This window comes from Zeugodacus cucurbitae, chromosome 4, assembly GCF_028554725.1.
Source record: "Zeugodacus cucurbitae isolate PBARC_wt_2022May chromosome 4, idZeuCucr1.2, whole genome shotgun sequence".
Taxonomy (NCBI): domain Eukaryota; kingdom Metazoa; phylum Arthropoda; class Insecta; order Diptera; family Tephritidae; genus Zeugodacus; species Zeugodacus cucurbitae.
The window spans coordinates 26296855-26317899 of NC_071669.1; the positions used below are offsets into that span (position 1 = coordinate 26296855).

The 21045-nt window shown below is 35.5% G+C and overlaps 1 protein-coding gene across 3 annotated transcripts in view; it reads right to left on the minus strand.

Moving 5' to 3' along the window:
• The window catches only part of LOC105217029 (transcription factor SOX-5), a 66744-nt gene that overhangs the window by 40404 nt on the left and 5295 nt on the right, over nucleotides 1-21045 (minus strand). Inside the window, exons 1-2 of one of the 3 annotated variants that reach the window (XM_029043355.2) lie at nucleotides 19900-20261; nucleotides 16046-16981 (exon numbers count right to left, since the gene is read on the minus strand). The gene's annotated coding sequence lies outside the window, so the exon portion shown is untranslated. Of the gene's footprint in view, nucleotides 1-16045; nucleotides 16982-19740; nucleotides 20262-21045 lie in introns of those variants that run through there. The other 2 variants (XM_011191832.3, XM_029043356.2) reach the window with 2 other exon arrangements.

A 21045-nucleotide genomic window follows, 5' to 3' on the forward strand; every position in this document is an offset into this window, starting at 1 on the left:
ATGAAATTGTCTGCAAACGAACTCGTATTCCAAATAAGTGAAAATCACTTTAAATATAAATAAATATATTGAAATGGGTGTGTCGTACACCCATTATGTATTGAACACATCGTTTGGGCCCTCAACAAGTAATTGAAGGGAATCTTCAATAAACAAACAAATATGTCGATTGCAAAATGCAAACAAATCACAGGCGAGTGAAAGGGAAAATGTCAATACCCGTATATGTACACACACATCATTCCACAACCACAAACATCTGATATTGGTACGATGGCTCAGGACTAGTAGTGCATACACACTCTTAAACATATGTACACACACACACGTCTAGAAGCCCAAACCTTGTTTCAATTTAATAATCCCATCAACAAATGCGAATGCCAAGCACAGTGTTAACCCAAATTTCGTTAGCATATGTCGCAGCCATATGTCCGGCATCCGCATTTACACACAAATTTATAAATTCATATTCACTTATGTAGGAGTGAAAAACACGAGTAATATTCTAAGCACCATTTGTATTGGGGTGTTATGTGTCGGGGGATGTTTTGACCGACGACGAATTAAATGCTTATAAACTTGTACTTAACCACAAAGTGAAAATGGTAACAACAAAAAAATGAAGTGAAATAAGAAAAGAATACAAGGACAGTTTGACAAAATAAAAGGATTGGGTTGTGAAATTTGCTGGCCTGTGCTGTGCTCTCGTCCGGCTTAGTGTTTCAAGTGCCTTTACGCCTAATGAAATTTCCATTAAGCACAAAGAAATACTTCACTCCAACGCCGTGAACGTGAACAACGAGCGTCTCACGAACGGTGGTGGGCTTCACCACATACCGCACAGTGGTTGCAGGAGGGTTTATTGTATATTTGATATACATATTTTGAAAATTTGCAGAAGTGATTTAAATAATTCTTCTCTAATTCGTATACAAATCTTCTCGTTTCATTAGATACATTAAATGATTAATATTTATGACCTTATGAAAGTCTTGAAAAAGTAAAGTTTTTTAAGAAATTAACTTTGACTTGTACTTGAGTGCATACCATTATGATTTAAGGCGTTAGGTGTGTTCAGAATTAAAAAAAAAATTATCAAACTATTTTTTGGTCAATATATGAAGTAAAATTCTGTCAAAAACTCAAATTTTAATATTTCAATTCATCATCAATTTTTAAATAAAAAATTCAAAAAATACTATTTAACTATGTATCTTTGTTATCGGATATTGTTTAAATGAAATATATGTATTTAAAAATATATTAAATACCCTTGTTTTTAGCCTCTGAAATCCACACCTTAAGTATAATGAAGTATATATAGGATTTCAAGAAGAAGAAGAAAACTCATGCATTCCCGCTCGCTGGGTGGTGGAATATGTGACAGATTAAAAGTGAGTTTACTTGCAAATGCAAGACATTTAAAAATAAAGAATTGAGAATTCTTCGAAATAGCATAGATTTCTAACCTGACTGGATGGATATCGATTGTACAACAACCTGTAATAACTCCTCCAACTAGGGAAATGCTTTGCTGAAAGCCTATTAGACCACTTGCGAACTTACAACTGTCGAGGCTCGGCACGTATCAAGTTCAAGTAAGGGTTAGCCAACCATTAGTAGAAAAATAGCAGAGCTACAAATATAAGTTTTGATGCATTTTGACCACAATGCGATGGCGACCGACGGGGTTGAAATTCGAGTGGCCCAGCTACCCGTTGAAAGGATAAATTGTAAAAAAGAGGTATGTATGTCTATAAGTGAACGCTTCGCTTTGAATGTTTCGCTTACTAAATCGAGATGTGGCCTGTTGATGGTTATTTAAGCGGAAGCGGAAGTGCGTTTGCCAGCAAGCCAAAGAGTTGGCCACAGGCAAACGACAGCTCCATACAAAGCACATATTTTATTTGGATATTTTATGAAAGCTAAAACAAAGCAAACTTTTATAGAATACCAAATCAGCAAAGCTTATTTACGCTTACAGCTCGCTATCTATTGTTTTGCATACTTTGGGGCAGGGAAGGCAACTGAGAGACCAAAATGTTTAAGGCGTAGCATTAGCTGGGGGGTTAACGGTCAAAAGCATTAATAGCTCAAATCAATTACTTAATTGAAGAACAACGGCGATCAAATGAGGAGCTGACGCCCGCACGAACTTCAAGTATTTAAACTTGTACCCACATAGAGGTCACTAAACTCTTAACTTTATCCTTTCGCAAAGCAGATTGTTCCCTAGTGGCGTATAAGTAAACATTTTTAATGGATGCGTGTCGTCGAGTGCCCTAAAGTGTTGCTCTGCAAACGAAATTGGGATAATATGAGTGTCCCATCATTGCCTTTGTCCCTGACGGTCGGTGTGAGTATTATTTTTCCACCCTCTGTATTATTTTTTCGCCTATTACTCCTTCACCAACATATTCAGCAATTGAGGCTTTTGGCGAAATCTTATTTTATCTTCGTTTTGTTATATTTGGCATTGTTTCGAAAGCATTATGGAGTGAAAAGCTGTAAAATAATAATAATCAGGCTATTTATTTAATTTCCATGAGGCTCAACTTAAACGCTTTATGACTAGCTTAAGTATCGGCTTATGACACCAACAGTTGTTCGTAAAGTTTTTCTGATGCTTATTACAGCTTTATGTTTTAATTATTTCCTCAATGGAAGGGATGTACAACTTTAGGAGTTAACAACATGGTCACTCTATTTGACTACTCCCTTCAAGGGCGTGTAATGTGTTCTCAAACGTTATGGCTTTCATAATGTTGTAATTGAGTAATGCTGATATGTTAAAAAGGAATAAGATATAATTGGAATAGGAATATTTTAATATTCGTCTACGTTCCATAGAATACCATTTTAAATACCATGAAATCCTTTTTCCTCAGAACAAATTAACTAAATATTAAGAATATATCAAAATATGTATATTTATCACTTGTTTCAGATATTGGCTACTCTCGCCTAAAAATTGTCTGAATCGCTCCTTATATCGAGCTCGCAAATACCAATTAAGAGAATATCCGTCCCCAAGGTTGAATTTTGCCGTTTATATCAGTCAGTTTGTGTGATAGAAAGAAGGAAATAAGTCACTCAAAAGTTTCCCCTACCATAAAATAAGTTCATTAATTGATTCCTTGAATTTATGTCGTACATGTTTTTTAGTGTGATCTTAATATGTCAATAAAATGGGACTATAATAATAATATAACCTGAGGTCACAATGAATGTAATTGTAAATTTTAAATGATGAGAAGAGGATGTTTGTGACGCCAACGCCAGGTACACCTTATGAGGGATCTACAGCACAAACACCAGACAGGATGTATTCTAAACAGGAATTTAAGTATAGATATGTAAAAGATGCAAAAGGCCAACATTCATATTCTCAAGTTCGAAAAGGTTTGCGAGATGGGAGGAAGGCCGGGATCCAAGACTATCAACAGAGACAGGCAGCCTTATCGTCTATGTCTGGAGGTTGTCAGGAGCCTACCATGTCGGATCACTCCTGGATATTCTTCAGCATCCTCCAGAAATCCAATATCGACCCCCAAAATTAACAGCATGGAATAAATTTAATATGAAAGCAACAAGAGGCCAGCAATTAACCAAAATAATAATCGGATCAGTAATATTCAAGAGCGACATACAGATGTGGAAATTATTGAAAAGATATTAATCACATCGATTAAACAATCCACACAGTTAAAAGGAAGTCCCCTCCTTGGTGAAACGGTGACCTAAGAAACTAAGAACTTAACTAAAAAACCCGTTAATGAAAGTTATAAAACTAAAATATTCCAACCTTGTAAAGATATCATGAAGCAATACAAAAAAGCAGTCAAGAATGTTAAATCAGACTCTAGGCAATATTTCTGCATATCGATAAAAAGTTGCAAATAATGCGCCAGGCTGATAAAGAAACAAAAAGAAGAACACAACAACATACATAAAGACTGAGGAAGGAGCTTTGGCCTTCTCTGATTAAGAGACACTTGAGTTACTAACAAACCAGCATTCCTGATAACCAGCAAGCAAGGGTAATCAGCTGTCACAGTGAGCTAGAAAAAAGTCACATATGCTCATAACAGTTTCTTACCATATAAAGGGGCGGGCCCGGATAGGATTATTCCCATAATGCTACAAAAGCTGAAGGAACCAATGATTCCTTGAATAATATCCGATGCCTTTGATTTTATTTTTAAATTAAAGTTATATTTTAACACTTGCCTAAATTTTCTTCATTAACTAAGAGTTACATCTGGTTTGTGCAAACATACACATATATTTTTCGTCATCAACAGCGGATTTGTTGCAAATTGCTTACGGATCTTTCCGTCATAACAACTTGATTAGGTTGTAAAATTCACGCGCGACTCTCGGAAATTGCAGAAGCTGACCGCCAACAGTTTGTGAGCAAAAGCATTCGGTTCTTGCAGTTTGTCAACAATAACTATACTAATTCCACGGCAACAGAGGAGAGAACAAACAACAACAATTATATGACATAAGAAACATAATTGCTTTAACAGCAGGTTGCTGTGGAATTTATGACTTGCAACGGACGCTACGTTAACGCTTTCTGACACATTCGACTTCGTCCATTGGCAGGAATACTTATATACATATATGTATATGTTGCATACTATGTAGGTGAAAAGGACGGACGGACAGACCGACACCCGGATTTCATATCTATAACTCTCTATCTAACTCGTTCAGTTTAAGGTGTTACAAACAACAATTATGTGACTCTTAAACTCTGTGCAACATGTTGCGAGTGTATAAAAATGATGAAAAATGCAGATCATTTCAGTCTACAATAATCTTAGGGTTCTGCTGGGTAGGTTCCTGTGCACATTTACCAATGTACGCCTTCAGTAATAAAAGAGCTCTGATTTTTACGCGTTTCTCCTGCGATTGTCTTCTTGCAAGTGCATGCTAGCCACAGTGGCAGTGGCACTTTTGCACCACTTGTGTGACATTACGCTCACGCTTTGCATGTGCAACAATTGCTGCAACAGCGCATATATAAGTACATATATATGCACTAAAGAAAAGAAAAAACTAAAAGTGTTGTGGCAATAATGGTTGTTGCCGCAAATGTTCGCGTGTTAATCTGCGAATTTTGAAATTCGCTAAAGTCAACAACACAATCACGAGCGGCTGCCTAGCTGGCGAAATTGTTCGACGGATTAAGCTGCAAATTTATGGTAACAGCTGGAGGTCGGAGTCGACGTTGTGCCCATCTCGCCCGTGTCCCCGCTGGGTTCGTGAGCCGTTGAAGTTGGAGCCCATTCCGAGTAAGTGGATGCAAATATCCTGCATGACTCCGTCTAATCCCCAATGAAAGCAAACAGTATTATTGTCGGAAGATGATAGTTGCTTAACAGTATAGTTGGTATTTGGCTTTTCACTTTTGTTTTTGTTGTGGTACTTTTATTTTCATGGTACAGAAGTGTCAAACAGCTTGTTGGACAGAAGTGACATGCCAGACCACATTCGAGTTGCACCACACAGTGACCGTGAGATCTGCAGTTTTTGTTGAATCCACATATGAATAATATTATATTTGTATATGGAAAAGTAATGAGTGTGTATATGTGTCTTTTACAGCTTCTGCATGTTTCGGGCTTTGGCTGGTGCATTTCGGTCGGGCTCCTGCTCCACAGTAGTTAGAATTAGCATTCCTGCTGCGCGCTTTTTCGAATATTTTTTTATATTCGGCTTACATAAGTTACGGTAGTACTTATGTATAAGGTTATTTCTCTACACTGAACTGACAAACCAAGATATGTATAATATATTATGTTATTCGGTGCTAAAAATTTAGTGTTTCAAAATTAATGTGATGAATATACATATATTTAAAGGAAAGAAAAGATATAATAAATATGCTAATTGAGACTATGACCTACTTCATATGTCAATAATATAATAAAGAAGTAAGCAATCCATTTGCAATTCCGTTGGATAACGATTATTGAATTCATATACAAAATTATCTAATTATATATATGTATGTATAAAAATTAATGTCTGTATGTCCTTTATTTAATTGTAAATTATGCATTTGATCATGTGATGATATTTACCCAAGTTTTTGGGCATGAGCCAAAAAACACAATTTTGACTGGAAAATTTATAGGTGAAAACGTACTGTTGTCTCGTATATCAATGGTCCAGACAGAGATGCCATTCAAATTCAAACGTTTGCTGTTCGCGGTGCTACTTCACTTCATAATAACTATCAACAAAGCACAAGGACATGCGTTGCATTCTGAATTATTCATTTGTTTTATTTCATTTATGGAAAATCAAGAATTATTTGTATTCCTGTTGTCGTTATCATTTTAAAACGAATTAAGATTGTCTTTGTGGCATTCCGGTTGCGTTATCGACATTTATCGAAAATAAATTAGTACTTCACCATTTGAAACGAGTATAGTAACGACATACAAACAGTCGTTCTTTGTCGTTGTAATAATTGAGAGCGAGATGGAAGCGAGCTCGGTTATTTGAAGGAATATTTAAAATGAAGATGAAAATTACGAATCAGAAACAGTTTAAAATTTTAATTTCTGAAATGGCCAAGGATTCTGCATATGTCAAAGGTTTTAGAAAGGGGATAAAACCTTTAAATTTCAATGTTTTTTGGAGGGATATTTCCAAAAAACTAAATCCATTCGCACTTCCATCTCTGAAGTCTGAAGTTAGAGCAATATGAGGAGTAGTTAATAAACAAATACCAGGGTCTTCTTTGGAAGAAGGTTTTGTGAAGATAATGCAGTTTGGTAACCAGCTGAACACACCAGGTAGAGTGGTCGGATTAGCCGGAAGCGAAGAGCATTCAGGAGACGCTAGAAATATCAATTTATTTAAGAATTTACTACGAACGAAACGACGATAACAACGACAACAAGAATAAGGTTGATTGTGCATTCCTCAGTACTTCAACAAGTATTGAATTTAAACGAAACGCTGCAACGTCAACATTTTTTCGAAATTGAATATTTGGTGTTTTTGGTCTGTAATCACCGTTCTGTATATACCGTCTTTACTACTTTTACATTAGAATTGTTCAATAATTGAGATATGGACTAAGTTTGTTTGAAATCGGTGGGAATGTTTTCGTTAAATGAAATTTCACCAAAAATTGGATGGTATTGGCTCATTGACAAATTTTTTATCGAATTGAATACAGACCTGTTGTATCTTTAGTAGCTTTTTTATTAATCAGAACAATTGTAATTAGCGTATATTTAGTTATATGGTTATTGTTAATTTTTTATAAAAATCATTGTTTCGGAATTCTTTCGTAAGATGGCATTTGTCTTACCCTATTTCATCCAACATTCATTTAATAATGATATTATTGTTTTGTTCTGAAGACCTAGAAATACTCACACAGCCTCATCAAAATAAACACTCCCTAAAGATTTATTTGAGTCATTAGTGTACAAAAATTAGCAATCCGTTTAGATTTTGCTAAAATTTATTTTATCCCTTTTTTTAGTTTTTACTTAACATCACAATTTGAACGCAAATTAGCGCATTTGTATCAACAATTACAAAATTAAATGAATATAATTGAGTTTGTTAAACAAGCAGAAAATTAATAGCAAATTTCAAAATTAGTTTTACATAAGCAGCTCTTCATTAAAGTTGAATTTGCTGATCAAATATTGGAACAAATTAGTAGTTATTAGTAAGCATGCACTTATAGAACTGCTTTGTTAAACACTTTCTTAGGTTTCTCTAATAGAAATGAGTAACTGTGAGCTTACATATGTATATTGATATTGATTATATATGACTTAATCTTGGCTATAGACATTACATTAGTTCTTTTGCTATACAGTTCGAGCTTTAATGAATCATTCTCTAAACATCGTTCTTATTTGAGAAACATTAAGTTCGGCTTAGAAGCTTAAAAGTCAAGTTTGGAAAACTCACTAAATAATTTTGAAACTTTCTTTAAAAAGGTAGAGTTGAAACGGGCTTTGCAGTGGATTTTGTAGACATCCTGAGGCGGGAGGGGTAATAAATGTGAACTGTTAACAACTATTTTGCGGCATAAAGTTTTCGGAATGCAAGATTGACACAAGAACTTAAAATTCGGCCCTCACAAAGCGCTGAATAAGTTTATTTTCATATAACTTTTAGTCTAGTCTATACTTTGGTCTAAACTTATATTCTGTGGTACTTTTAAATATCTTCGCGTTTTCTTTGTCGTTTCATTATAAGTAATGAGGTCCTTGTCGTAACTAAAACATTATCGCATTAGAGAAATACATATTTTCCTTTATTTTCTTCTGCTGAGTTTGTTAAGTTCTTTTATTTCTTTTTATTTCTCACTTCCAAAAACTACCACTTAGTGTAATACATTTAAATCCTCGGCCTTAACAATAATATAAACAAGATTCCATAATAAAGGTAACTTCCTACTTTTTTCATGACGTCACAGACCAATATATTTTCTGTCATTAAAAGTAGCGGAACGTAATTGTTTTTAGTCTACTTTTCGCTTTCGATCAAATATTCGGGACAGTCTACAAGAAATGAATCACTATGTACTAAGTTGTATGCCTAGTTGCGTTGTAAAAGAAAGTGAGTTCCAATTAAAAAAAAAACTTGATAACTGATATCCGAGGGAACAATAGGAATGAGATCTGTATACATACTATATACATATATATTTACATATTTAATACATACGTATGAAATTAAGCACGTATTGTGTTAATAAAAAGTGGGAATTAGAGGAATTAACATTTGAACGCTATTTTCTTTGGTTTATGTTAGTAGTTTGGGAACAAAACATAAATAAATGGCAATAATGAATGTAGCATGTTTAAAAGTTATATAAGAGTACTAGACTACATAATACCAACGATATTTAAATGTGCCTATGTACATATGTACGTATGCACTTATGTATATTATAAAAAAAATTACAAAATGTTTTTTTCCTTCTAAAAACGTATTCTAATTTTCACTGCGTCACCTTTCTTCCAGCTCTACAATAACATGGCGCAGGTGTGAAAATACTATAGGAGCCAATTGAAAGAAATTTCGTAGGAAGCATGTGACAGTAATGGCAACATAGTGGCGATCTGTCATGCATGAGGTGGCATTAGCTACCCTTGAAGCGTGGGCTCTTTTTCGGAGTAGTGAAATAACCAACACAGTTCAAATAATGGGATGATATAAGAGCATTTTTAGGAAATAAACGATGCGGCAAGCTGTTTTCAAATATGGCTGACCACTTTAGTCCAAATTTCTAAACTTCTTAAACTGATCTGTGAGTTTTTAATTACCTACAAGTTTTTATTGTATTAGTATTCTCGCGGTACCGTTTTGCAGTAATACAGTCGAATCACCATGATCCACAAAAAAAAACTTCGAGTTAGAGAGACTTCCGAATTACGAAAGGTAAATTGTACAAAATTTTACTTCTATTGCCAATTCAAGAGCTCGATTTATGGAGAAATTCGAGTTAGAGAAGTTCAACTGTATACGGTTTTCTACGAATCATTTAATAAAAGACGATTCAACCAATCTCGTGATGATTGGGATGACAATTGATACGGAATGTTTCCTATAAAATATTAAGAATATATATCTTATTCTTGATTGGCGTAGACACCGCTTACGCGGTTAAAGCCGAGTCCAAAACAGCGCGCCACGTATCCCTCCTTCTGGCAGTTTGGCGCCAATTGGTTATACCAAGCGAAGCCAGGTCCCTCTCCACCTGGTCCTTCCATCGGAGTGGAGGTCTCCCTCTTCCTCGGCTTCCACCAGCGGGTACTGCATCGAATACTTTCAGAGCTGGAGCACTTTCATCCATTCGAACAACATGACCTAATTGACGAAATTATCTACAACTTCAAAGTTATGACTGTTAACAGTGACGTTGGAGCCAAGACGCGAATGCGCTGACTGTTTGTTTGACGACAGGAGATATTTCGTCTTGTCCTCGTTCACCACCAGACCCATACGCTTCGCTTCCTTATCCAGTCTGGAAAAAACAAAACTAACGGCGCGGGTGTTGTTTCCAATGAAATCGATATCATCGGCGTACGCCAGTAGCTGTACACTCTTATAGAAGATTGTACCTTCTCTATTTAGCTCTGCAGCTCGTATTATTTTCTCCAGCATCAGGTTAAAGAAATCACACGAGAGTGAGTCACCTTGTCTGTCAGCTTTAAAGTCGACAAAGAGATGGTGTGTGTCGATCCTATTTTCACGGGTCTTCTCCAAAATTTGCGCATGGTGAATATCTGGTCTGTTGTTGATTTTCCAGGTCTAAAGCCACACTGATAAGGTCCAATCAGTTTGTTGACGGTGGGCTTTAGTCTCTCACACGGTACGCTCGACAGAACCTTATACGCGATGTTGAGGAGGCTTATCCTACGGTAATTGGCGCAAATTGTGGGGTCTCTCTTTTGTGTATTGGGCAGAGTACACTGATTTCTTCACGGTCGGGCAATGGAACATCTGCTCCATCGTCGTCGATTGGGGAATCGGGTTCGCCATCTCCTGGTGTTGTACTTTCACTGCCATTCAGCAGGCTGGAGAAGTGTTCCCTTCACAAACTCAGTATACTCTGGTCATCAATAACTAGTTCACCACTGGGGGGCCTACAGGAGTGTGCTCCGGTCTTGAAACCTTCAGTTAGTCGCCGGATCTTTTCGTAAAATTTTCGAGCATTACCCCTGTCGGCCAGCTTTTCAAGCTCTTCATACTCACGCATTTCGGTCTCTTTCTTTTTTTGTCTGCAAATGCGTCTCGCTTCCCTCTTCAGCTCTCTGTATCCCCGGCCCCGGCGAAGTCGATCAGCCTCAAACCGTTTGGCGAGGTTTCGTCATGGAGGCTGAATTTTCCGACTGTTGTGCCAAAGACACCTTCTTTACCCACCCTAGCGTTGAAATCGCCAAGCACGATTTTGACATCGTGGCGGAGGCAGCGCTCATAGGTACGTTCTAGGCGTTCATAGAAGGTATCTTTGATCACTTCGTCCTTCTCTTCCGTCGGGGCGTGGGCGCAAATCAGCGATATGTTGAAGAACCTCGCTTTGATGCGGATTGTGGCTAGACGTTCATCCACCGGATTGAATGCCAGGACTCGACGACGGAGTCTCTCTCCCACCACGAATTCCACACCGAATTTGCGCTCCTTTATATGGCCGCTGTAGTAGATGTCACAAGGACCCACCTTCTTCCGCCCTTGTCCCATAGCATTTCTTGGATTGCGGTGATGTCAGCCTTTACTCTTACGAGGACATCAATCAGCTGGGCAGAGGCACCTTCCCAATTAATGTTCCGGACATTCCAGGTGCATGCTCTTATTTCGTAGTCCTTTAAACGTTTGCAGTGGTCGTCATCAAAATTGGGGTCTCTCATCCGAAGCTGTTGCTTCCTTTTCATTGGGGGGTGCTTTTATGTTGTGGGTCCCAAACCCTACGCACAACCGCATAAGCGGGTCTCACTTTAGCTCGCTATATATATATATATATATATAATATATATACCCCGATTCACGTGAATAATTAAATATTGTGTTTTTAAGTTCTGAAATTATTAGCAACTTAAAAGAACTTAATCCAAAAAAGTCGCCAGGATAATATCACCCCAAAAATGATAATTGAGTTACCAAATATTGCTGTAGAGGCGCTCTCTTTGCTTTTCAATGCAATTCTTACTTTTGGATACTATCCAATTTCCAATAAAGTAGGAGATTTCAATCTGATGAACGACAGATAAGGGCTGGAGTACCACAGCGCAGTGTTTTAGGCCCAACTCTATACATCATATATATAGCTGATCTTCCAACTGCTAATAATGTTTTGACATCAGTTTTTGCATCCGATTCTACGAATTGAAGGCCTCCACTCCGTTGAAATGACTAGGTGGAAAGTGACCCGGCTGCACTTGGAATTTCCAAATGGCGCCAAATACCAAGAAGGAGGGAAGAATGGCACGTACTTAGTAGATTCAATTCAATAGTTCGAGTTATGGGGAACTTCGAGTTAAGGAAGTTTAAATTATGGAAGGAAATTTGTATGAAAATTAATTTCTAAACGCAATTGCCAATTCGAAAGTTTTTTTTTTATAAACTCCGACAACTGAACTGTTGGTACCTCATCTCCCATGACGTGTTCAAATAAAGATCTTGCCTTAGACAGCATAACTCATTATTGGTTAATCTAAAATTAATAAACAAAAAATATTTCGGTAGTACATGGATACATTTTATTATTGAACGAAGGAAAAAAAATATTAAAATTTGAGTTTTTGACAGAATTTTAACGAAAAAACTAACTTTTTTGGTCAAATTTTTGCCATACATATATTGATATATCGAGTTTAACTTTTTTAATTTTTGTATAAAAGCCACCATGTTCTAAATTAAAGATAATGCATTATCAAATATTTATTTGTTTAATTGAGAAGTAAAGCATCTGAAACGAAGTGAATTACAATCCGAACCTATCACCTCGCGAATATTTTACGGCTTTCCTTTAGTCATCCCAGATAAACTGCAGTTCATTGAAATTATACTGAGCTCAAGAAATATAAAAGAAATAAAATAATAATAACAACTATTTAATACAAAGTATTCTGAAGGTGCCTCATTTTTCATTCTTTTAAAAGCTACAAATGCACATGTTTCTTCATATTTCTGCACCGACTACTGAACGAACGGGCAAAATTTGTGCAGTTCAATCGGAATTTTAATTAAAACAATAAACACATGCCAACCTAAAAAGAATCAGGGCAACAGGGGTTTACTGCCTGTGGCTCACTTCATAGCGTTCACCTACAGGGGCTTTATTGCCTCAATTTGCAGCATTGGTTGGCATCAAATCGTGAGCGATGGGAGCAAAGTGTCGGGCGGCCAGTGAGGAGCGCGTGCATGCGTGATTGTATTCGAGTGTGAAAGTAGTTAATTATAAACATTAGGGGGCTGCCAAAGAACAAAACGCACCTAAAAAGGTGCACAGACGGAAGAGACAAACAAACGAAGGCGAGACCGAAACGACATTTCGGGTACTACTGTTTTGCCATTTAAGAACACAGAAGTAAACAACAAAAGCAACATACTATATATAATATGCGACCAGCTGGCAGCCGCGATGGCGCGGAAAAGGACAGTAGACCTAATAAAAAAATTACAACAAAAGCAACAAAAACTGTGTTGTTTTTCTTTGGTGAAGTAGTTGCAGTTAACCACTCTGAAGTGTCAAGAATCGTTTCGAGTCCCGTACACAAGCGAGACGCGAGCCTTGAACTTAACGGCGCGGCGCGGTGGTGACTCGGAAGCCCAGACGGCTGCGCTAGTCTGGTGTTTGCTGGTGGCTGAATGCGTGCCTTAAGCGGTGGCTCAGCATGTGGCTAAGCCGATCATAATTCTTGTTTGCCCGACAGACAAAGAGACAGATAGTGGAGCTACGTGCGATCCCAAAGCCACTTCCAAAGTGAAGTCTCAAGCGTTGCATACGCTTCACTCCGCTTCTGTTGCATTTATGTGGAGCCTTATTGTTTTGTTTCACTCTTTTTTTTTGTTGGTTCCATTCTTTATCGACCATTTTTCTGCCCACCTTTACTGCCCTTTCTTTGAGTGTCCAATACACGGCTATTGTTATTGTTATTGTTGCTTTTGTTTTGTAGAAAATATTTGCTCATGTGTCAAGTGGCAGCAGGCAATTTGCTCCCACTGCGTCCCAATAAGTTTTAGTCGCTTGCGCGCGCAGTGTAGAGTTGCCGGCGGTCAAAACCTGCTGACTACGCTCTGAGACTACCCGTCTCCGGTTCATTTGTTCAGCAGTGGCTGCTGCAATCGCGCGTCATATTTACATGTTAATGTAATTTAGCTGTGAGCTATAAATTTCAAACACTGATATCTATTACTGTTCAACTGGTGTTACCGGGGATTAATAAGTCCACCATACAACCATAGGTGCGCATGCGTGCCTGTACGAACGGGCGGGTGAGTGGTGCCAACTGACAGGTCGAAGTAGTGGAATGGCGCAGACGTCTTGGAACCAAGCCAACGACATGCCTAGCCACGTTACATATTTACTTTTCCGCTATCTTTTCGATTAGTTGAATCGATTTTTCTATCCCCTTTTTAATCTGTTTTAATGTTATGAATGAGAGTATGAATGAATTGGTGAGTGTTTTGTGCGGTGGCATTGTTTGCTTAAGTGGACTGGGATTTCTGTTTGTTAGGCAATTTGTTAATAAAGTAACATTTTTCGCTTACAATGTCAGATTTCGAATTTAAGCCCGTTAGATTACCTTTCAGCTTGGAGCGCTAGACTATCTGTACAAATTAATTGCAGAGTGTTGTGTGTTCGAATTGGAGCGAAGTGTTCCAAAACGGAAGTTGCCAGTGTAGGCAATTGACCAACCATTGTCTGTGTTAATCAGTTTTTTGTAATGCATTTATAATATTTTTCATTAGTTTGTGATGTGTATGCATATAAACGTAACGGATTGTGTAGCAGTCAAGTATTATTGTTGGAAGTAGTTGAATACAAACTATATTTTTGTAAATAAACTTTGAAAATTATTAGAAAAATTTGGTAATAATGAGAATATAAATGAGTGGTAATCAAGACTTCGGCTTTACCACCCGTTGTCCGAAATGCCTTTAGACTTGCCTCAACAATAGTGATAAATGTATGTACGAATATTTTATCCGAAATTTGTTCAGAAACCGAATATCTACCAATATTTTTGTTGTCAGTGCTACTCTTTGGCAGCATATTCATACAGTGCATACTGTGAGAAAAGCGTTTTTTGAATAATATACTCTAACTATAAGTAATCTCAGACAAAGTGTCACCGAAAAGTTTAAAAACAAAGGTTTTGTTCATGGCAATCCGAAGACTATTTGACGGCTTTTTTGAAATGCAGCGACCACCCGCTGTCGGTATTATGCGCTTCTCACTAGTGGGTTGTTGAATGAAACTTTTTTGTATACTAGCATAGAATAGTGTATTCTAAATCGATATTTCAGTTTGTAAAATGCAAATGCATTTGTGATATACCAATCGGCTTTTAATTCAGAGCTGATTGGCAATATTTATTAAATCAATTATTTTTTTAGTTATGGCAAAAAAATTAGTCAATGTTATTTTTTATATTAATTTCATTATATTTAGAATTTGTCTAATTATAAAAACAATAACCAAATTGTGGTAGTATGAAATTTAAAATTAAATTTACATTAATTGCATCGACAGTGAAGGTCTAGCCGATGGTATCTCTTCAATCTATTATATTGCAAACTATTGTCCAGCAGTGGGATATTTTCATGGTACAAAAAACGGAAGATATAACGTCTTCTAAATTCTTCCATTTATCATTTTTAAAATGTGCCATGGAACTTTCTTAAACCAATCTGATTATTCGGAATAAATTATTGAAAAATTGGAATTATTGAGGGGATTGGATACAAGCAGAAACTTTTTAAGGTTTATCTCTGAAGATTAACTTATAGCGGTCGGTATATGGTTTTATTTATCAAAACTCATTTCATAGGAAAAATATAAATTAAATCGGTGGAAGTAGACCTTTTAATCTCTATATCGGAGTGATCATGTAGGTTTTGAGTCGAAATACAAGACACTCCCGATGGTTTATCGGTATGTTAGACCGAGGATTACATTTGCAAATATTTGTAATGTGTTCATCATTTTCGGGATCGGAAAGATTTTATAAGTAAATCATGTAACATCTTTTTGATTATTCAGAAAAGAAATGCGTGTTTTTCATTGGTATCAAACAAATACTTTAGAATGACAGTGCCTAAGTGAAGGATTGATTGTCTCATTAATGCTTTTAAGAGTCAAGTTACTGCAATTTAAAAAAAAATGGTAATATTTCTAAACTTCGAAATACTTGCCAGAGCATGTAAATAAGTTATTGAATTTATTCTATTATTTTTCTATTATTCTATATTTCCAAAAAAGTTTAAATAATTGATTACAGTTATATGATTATTTGAAAATTTTAAATATGTATGTGCTTACCTTAATATTTTAGTCATTTCCAGTTAATCGTTTGATATTTCCGTAGTAAAACTCAAATTAATTTTTGTTGCTGTATGTTTATAGTGAATACCTTATGCTGTTACTCTTGTGCTCTATAAATATTTAATATTTATGAATGCACACACACATGCTTAAGCACAGTTATGTAGATAGAACAAGCACAGAGGATTTTTACAATTGGAATACGTGTCACTCTAGGTATTCGTACCGTATTTGACCAATACACGATTTAAAAGTAATAAACTTGTTGAGTATTTTTATGTGATTTTGTATTGGCTTTGACTTAAATTGTATATCGGAGGTTTTATGATTTCTACAGCAGCTTTCAAGCTATATAACCCACAGTGCTTTGTCACTATTGTTGTTGCACTTGATGGCCCAATTTGCCACACTCACCCTTGTCGAATCGAAACCTTACACAAACACACGCGAACGTTTAACTGGGATGCTAAAGATTTTCGATTTTGTATTTGCACGAGTATTCTTTCACCAGCAGCACATAATCACAAAGACAATGCAACAAGCAACAAATTAAAAATCTTTACAATCAATAAACGGTTTTGACCCACGTTTTTGTTGTATTTAATATTTAGTTTTGGATTTTGTATTTGGGTTTTATTGTTATGACCGCGCGTTCACGATTTATTGTTGCTGTTGGCTTCAGCGTTTTTACGGAATCACTTTTAATGATTAATTTTTTTATGACTATTTATGATTTTTCACCGACACAAGTCGTACTATTCATGTACAAATAGACATACATTCATATGTATGTATATACACAGGTATCATATATTTTATTGACTTTGGCTCGCTTCCCTGACATTTCGGGAAACTTGCTCCATTGTTTTATTTTATCACTTTAATTTTATGTTTTAATGTTCTTGTGTGTTCTCCTAATAGTCCGTATTGTTTCTGAAAATAATTTATTCATATTTTAATTTAATTGATTATTTTAGTGCTGCTTTCTAATAGCGCTTCGTTAGCGCTTTTATATACACACTAGTATACGACCATTTATTGTGCTGCCATAAAGCTTCGGGGTTATAATAAATAAGTAAAAATCAAAAAAGATTTAAAATGATCTGCAGTGTATAACGCTGTGGTTTCGTCACCTTTAATACGCTGGCATAAGTCTAATTTTATTATAAGTGATAGTTGATTGTTTGAGGGTTTAACTTGTTTAACCTACAATTATAGTTCAAACCCCTTTACCTTACGTAAATGATATACTCAAAAACTCAATACTTCAAAAATTTTGCTAAAAAATTATGTTCGTTTGCGGTGTATACTTATGTATGTATACATATGTGTATATTTGATAATGAGAGAGTAAAATGTTTAAAATAAGTCTTAAGCCACCACTATCAAAACAAGGTTCCTAAGAAACTTAACATTAGCTAGTTTTATATTATTTTCTAATAAAAATGTTGTTTCAAATGGTTATCTGGAAATACTGAAACTCTCTCACGAAATACCATACAACTTGGCGAAGCGTAGTTGTAAGAATATTATGGAATTGTTATTTGATTCGCAAAGTATTAAAAAATACATATCTGTTGTAAATATGTTTTCTATTTACGTAGTTATGTGTTGATCTAATGGCGAAGAGGATAGGAGTAGGAGTAGGTACCTAAGTATGCAATGTGACCTACATATATGTGAGTTTGACATACATATAGGTATACATTAAGGTTAGATATCCGTAATAATATTTATATTTAAATAACAGCAAAAACATGTTACATAATATTCGGAGTGCGCCCATGCAAGCTCTTTAATTGAGTATATTGTCCAATCTTCAGACCGGTGCATTCCTAAGCAATGGTTTATAATGTGATGGGGTGTCACTTAATGTATAAGTATCAAAGGGTAAATTAAAATATTGACGAAACGTGAGTGCAAAAACATTAAAAAAATGGATTAAATTTCAGTTTTTTTTTACATATTGGCTATAAGGACACAAAAAACATTGATTTTGGGGTTTACAGTCATCTAAGAACTTAAAGACGGACTTATTCTGAGAAGCTTTGCCAAAGAAAGTTTACCAAAAAAGTCAACATTAAAAAAGTTAGAGACCGAAGAAAAAAGTGCCTTTCTCTTACAATGGGCCACTTTGATGAAAAACTTCAAAAAAAAAATTTGTATGAAACCATGATTGTAACTCAAAAAAGTAATGATGCAGTTCGATTCGTAGGACCCGAAATAGGGGGAAACCGTCGAATTTGGTCTTGTCTTTTTTTTTTACTATCACAGTGTTATTATTAAAGAATTTAGCGATCCAAAATTCTTTTATCAACATTGCTAAGGCATATATTGGAGTATGGTTCTGTGGTATGGAAAAAAATGCTAGAGTCCGTTCAAAAACAATTTTTATTTTTGCTTTAGGTCACTTATAAACTTAAAACTTATAAACCTACCAACACTCACTAGTCGTAGGGAAATGCTTGGCATAATATTCCTGGTAAAACTACTGAATGGATCAGTTTGTAGTACATTCCTCTTGTCTGATATTACTTTTAATGTCCCCGCTCGTCCATCTAGACAGTTTATACTCTTATATTTGAAAATGTCTAGAACACATTTTGAGTTAAATTAACCATTCCACAGAATATGTCAGAATTTTAATTCTAATTCTAGTACATTTGATCTCTCTGACTCAATCTTTTGCACCAAAAAAACTATTCTGTCTTCTCTTAAAAAGTACATTCCAAATTTTTGTAATTTTTAAATCTAAGTTGTTGGACGTATTCTTTTTGTAGCTGAGCAATTTGAGATCTCGACCCTTAAAAATCTCTTGCCTTTCATAACTCGGCAAAGGCTCTTATGCGGATTGCGTCCCACGCATCGGTTGAGCGTGATGAGGGTAATCGTGAGATCGTTTCATAAATATTGTTTTCATAAATCATGGAATTTATAATCTTAATCTCATACATATATTCGAACGATATTTTTATGTTTTCAGTTTGTGCATTACATTTATTGCAGATATTTGACCGAAAAGAGAATATAAATTTTCAGAGAGGGAGTTTATTTGTTACAACTTCAGTATATTCGATTCAAGTTAAGAATCAGTTGTTTCAAATCCTTTTAAAAGTTTGTTTATTATGGCATATATAAAAATTTGAACTACGATTTCAAGTAAATTTTATCTAGTGACGACGGCAGCATAGTAAAGCTGTATCGCAGGTTGAACTTATAAAAATATATATAAAAACTTTGAAAAACAAATGAAAAAATTTAAAGTTGTATTTATATTATTATAGTTATTGACGTTTTATATTGCCATGAACTTTTTATAGATTGGTATATTTGAATCTATGTAAGTTTATATTTATGTATATGCGACATCTGTACATATATAAACAAATATTATTTCAATAATTTAAAATGTCTTTTGTTTTTACAAATATTGTCATTCTTTTAAATACAAAAATGTTCCGCTATGATTGATAAATCTACATCACATTTTTATGGCATCTGCCACCCCAATAATCGTATAAGAAATCACCGACGGCAAATCGGAGTTTAAACTGTTATTAACATATAATGTTAAGACACTGTTATATGTCTAATCAGATTTTTGGGATTGAAGTGATTATGTTCAATGTGTGAACTGATTTCTTATTGGACAAAGATTAGTGTTATTAAATTATAATAAGTATTTTTCTTACTGATCTACACCTATTCCACTGGCATTGTAATTATTTAGTACTATGCGGTTAGCATTTTATTTATTTTCTTCATTGTTCCAATTATTTATTATTCTTGAATACAAAAACGGTCAATTGTTTGTATGTAATACATGAGAACACATATATATTTGAGCTTACACACAAGTCAGACACTTTAAATAATTTCCCGAAATTAATATTTTATTTCAACCACTTTATAGCAGTAGTTTATCGAATTATCGAACGCATAAACAGCGTTATATGACACACTAGAAACACACAACGAAACGCGCCAAAATTTTAAATTCGCGTCGGCCACGTTTTTAAAACCGCCGCGTGAAACTGGAGCCAATTGAAAAAGTCACACAACTGAGTTGAACTTTTGTGGACATTTGGCTAAAGCGAGAAGAGCGCCAAAGAACCGAATGTGGCATACAACAACAGCAGCAGCAACAATAATGACAAAACGACAACAAACACTTTGAATGAAATCGAAGAAAAAATCGAAAGAGAACAAACGACAAACGACACGGGCTAAAACAATTTCACAGATACGCAAAAAAATCCGAATCCAATCCAATCCAGTTCAACACTCCAATACGAGTGCGAGTTAGTAGAATGCTACAACGACAACAATAATACACAGTAGAAGAAGTAGAAAAAGGCACACAGGCACAGACACAACGAATGCGGCAATGTTTGGGGATATGTAAATGGCGCTGGAGCTATGCGCTGTTTGTTGTATCTGACGGCAGTGGGGATGGATGGTATTGGGTGACGAACAACGACGACGACGCCGACTACATCGTTGGCAGAGTCGATGACGAATGTGTGAATACGAAGAGGCGAAGTTGGATTTGCGAATCGCAAATGCGAATGTAAACCTCATCCCCACAGTAGGCAACATGAATACATACATACAGCATACTATGTATATTCGCATAGATTTGTATATTCATATACATATAATGCATATTGCGGCAATATATTGACTGGCGAAGTCTGTTCAAATTCGCTTCGACTAAAGCTGATTGGAAAACTGTATGGGCACCTGAACAGAAATTCATATTGGTTTGCTGTGAGGAATTGTTTAAGAGGTGAATGGGTAGCCAACGAGATATTTACCTAAATATTTACATTTGTATATGTATGTACATTATTATATGCAGCTAAAAAAGAATTAAAATATAATATTTTATATACGATCTGTTTATGTAATAATTGCTATGTATCTATGCATATATGTGCATACATGTTTACTCAAATTGGATTACTAACATACTTCTCAACTCATTTTATTCGTAA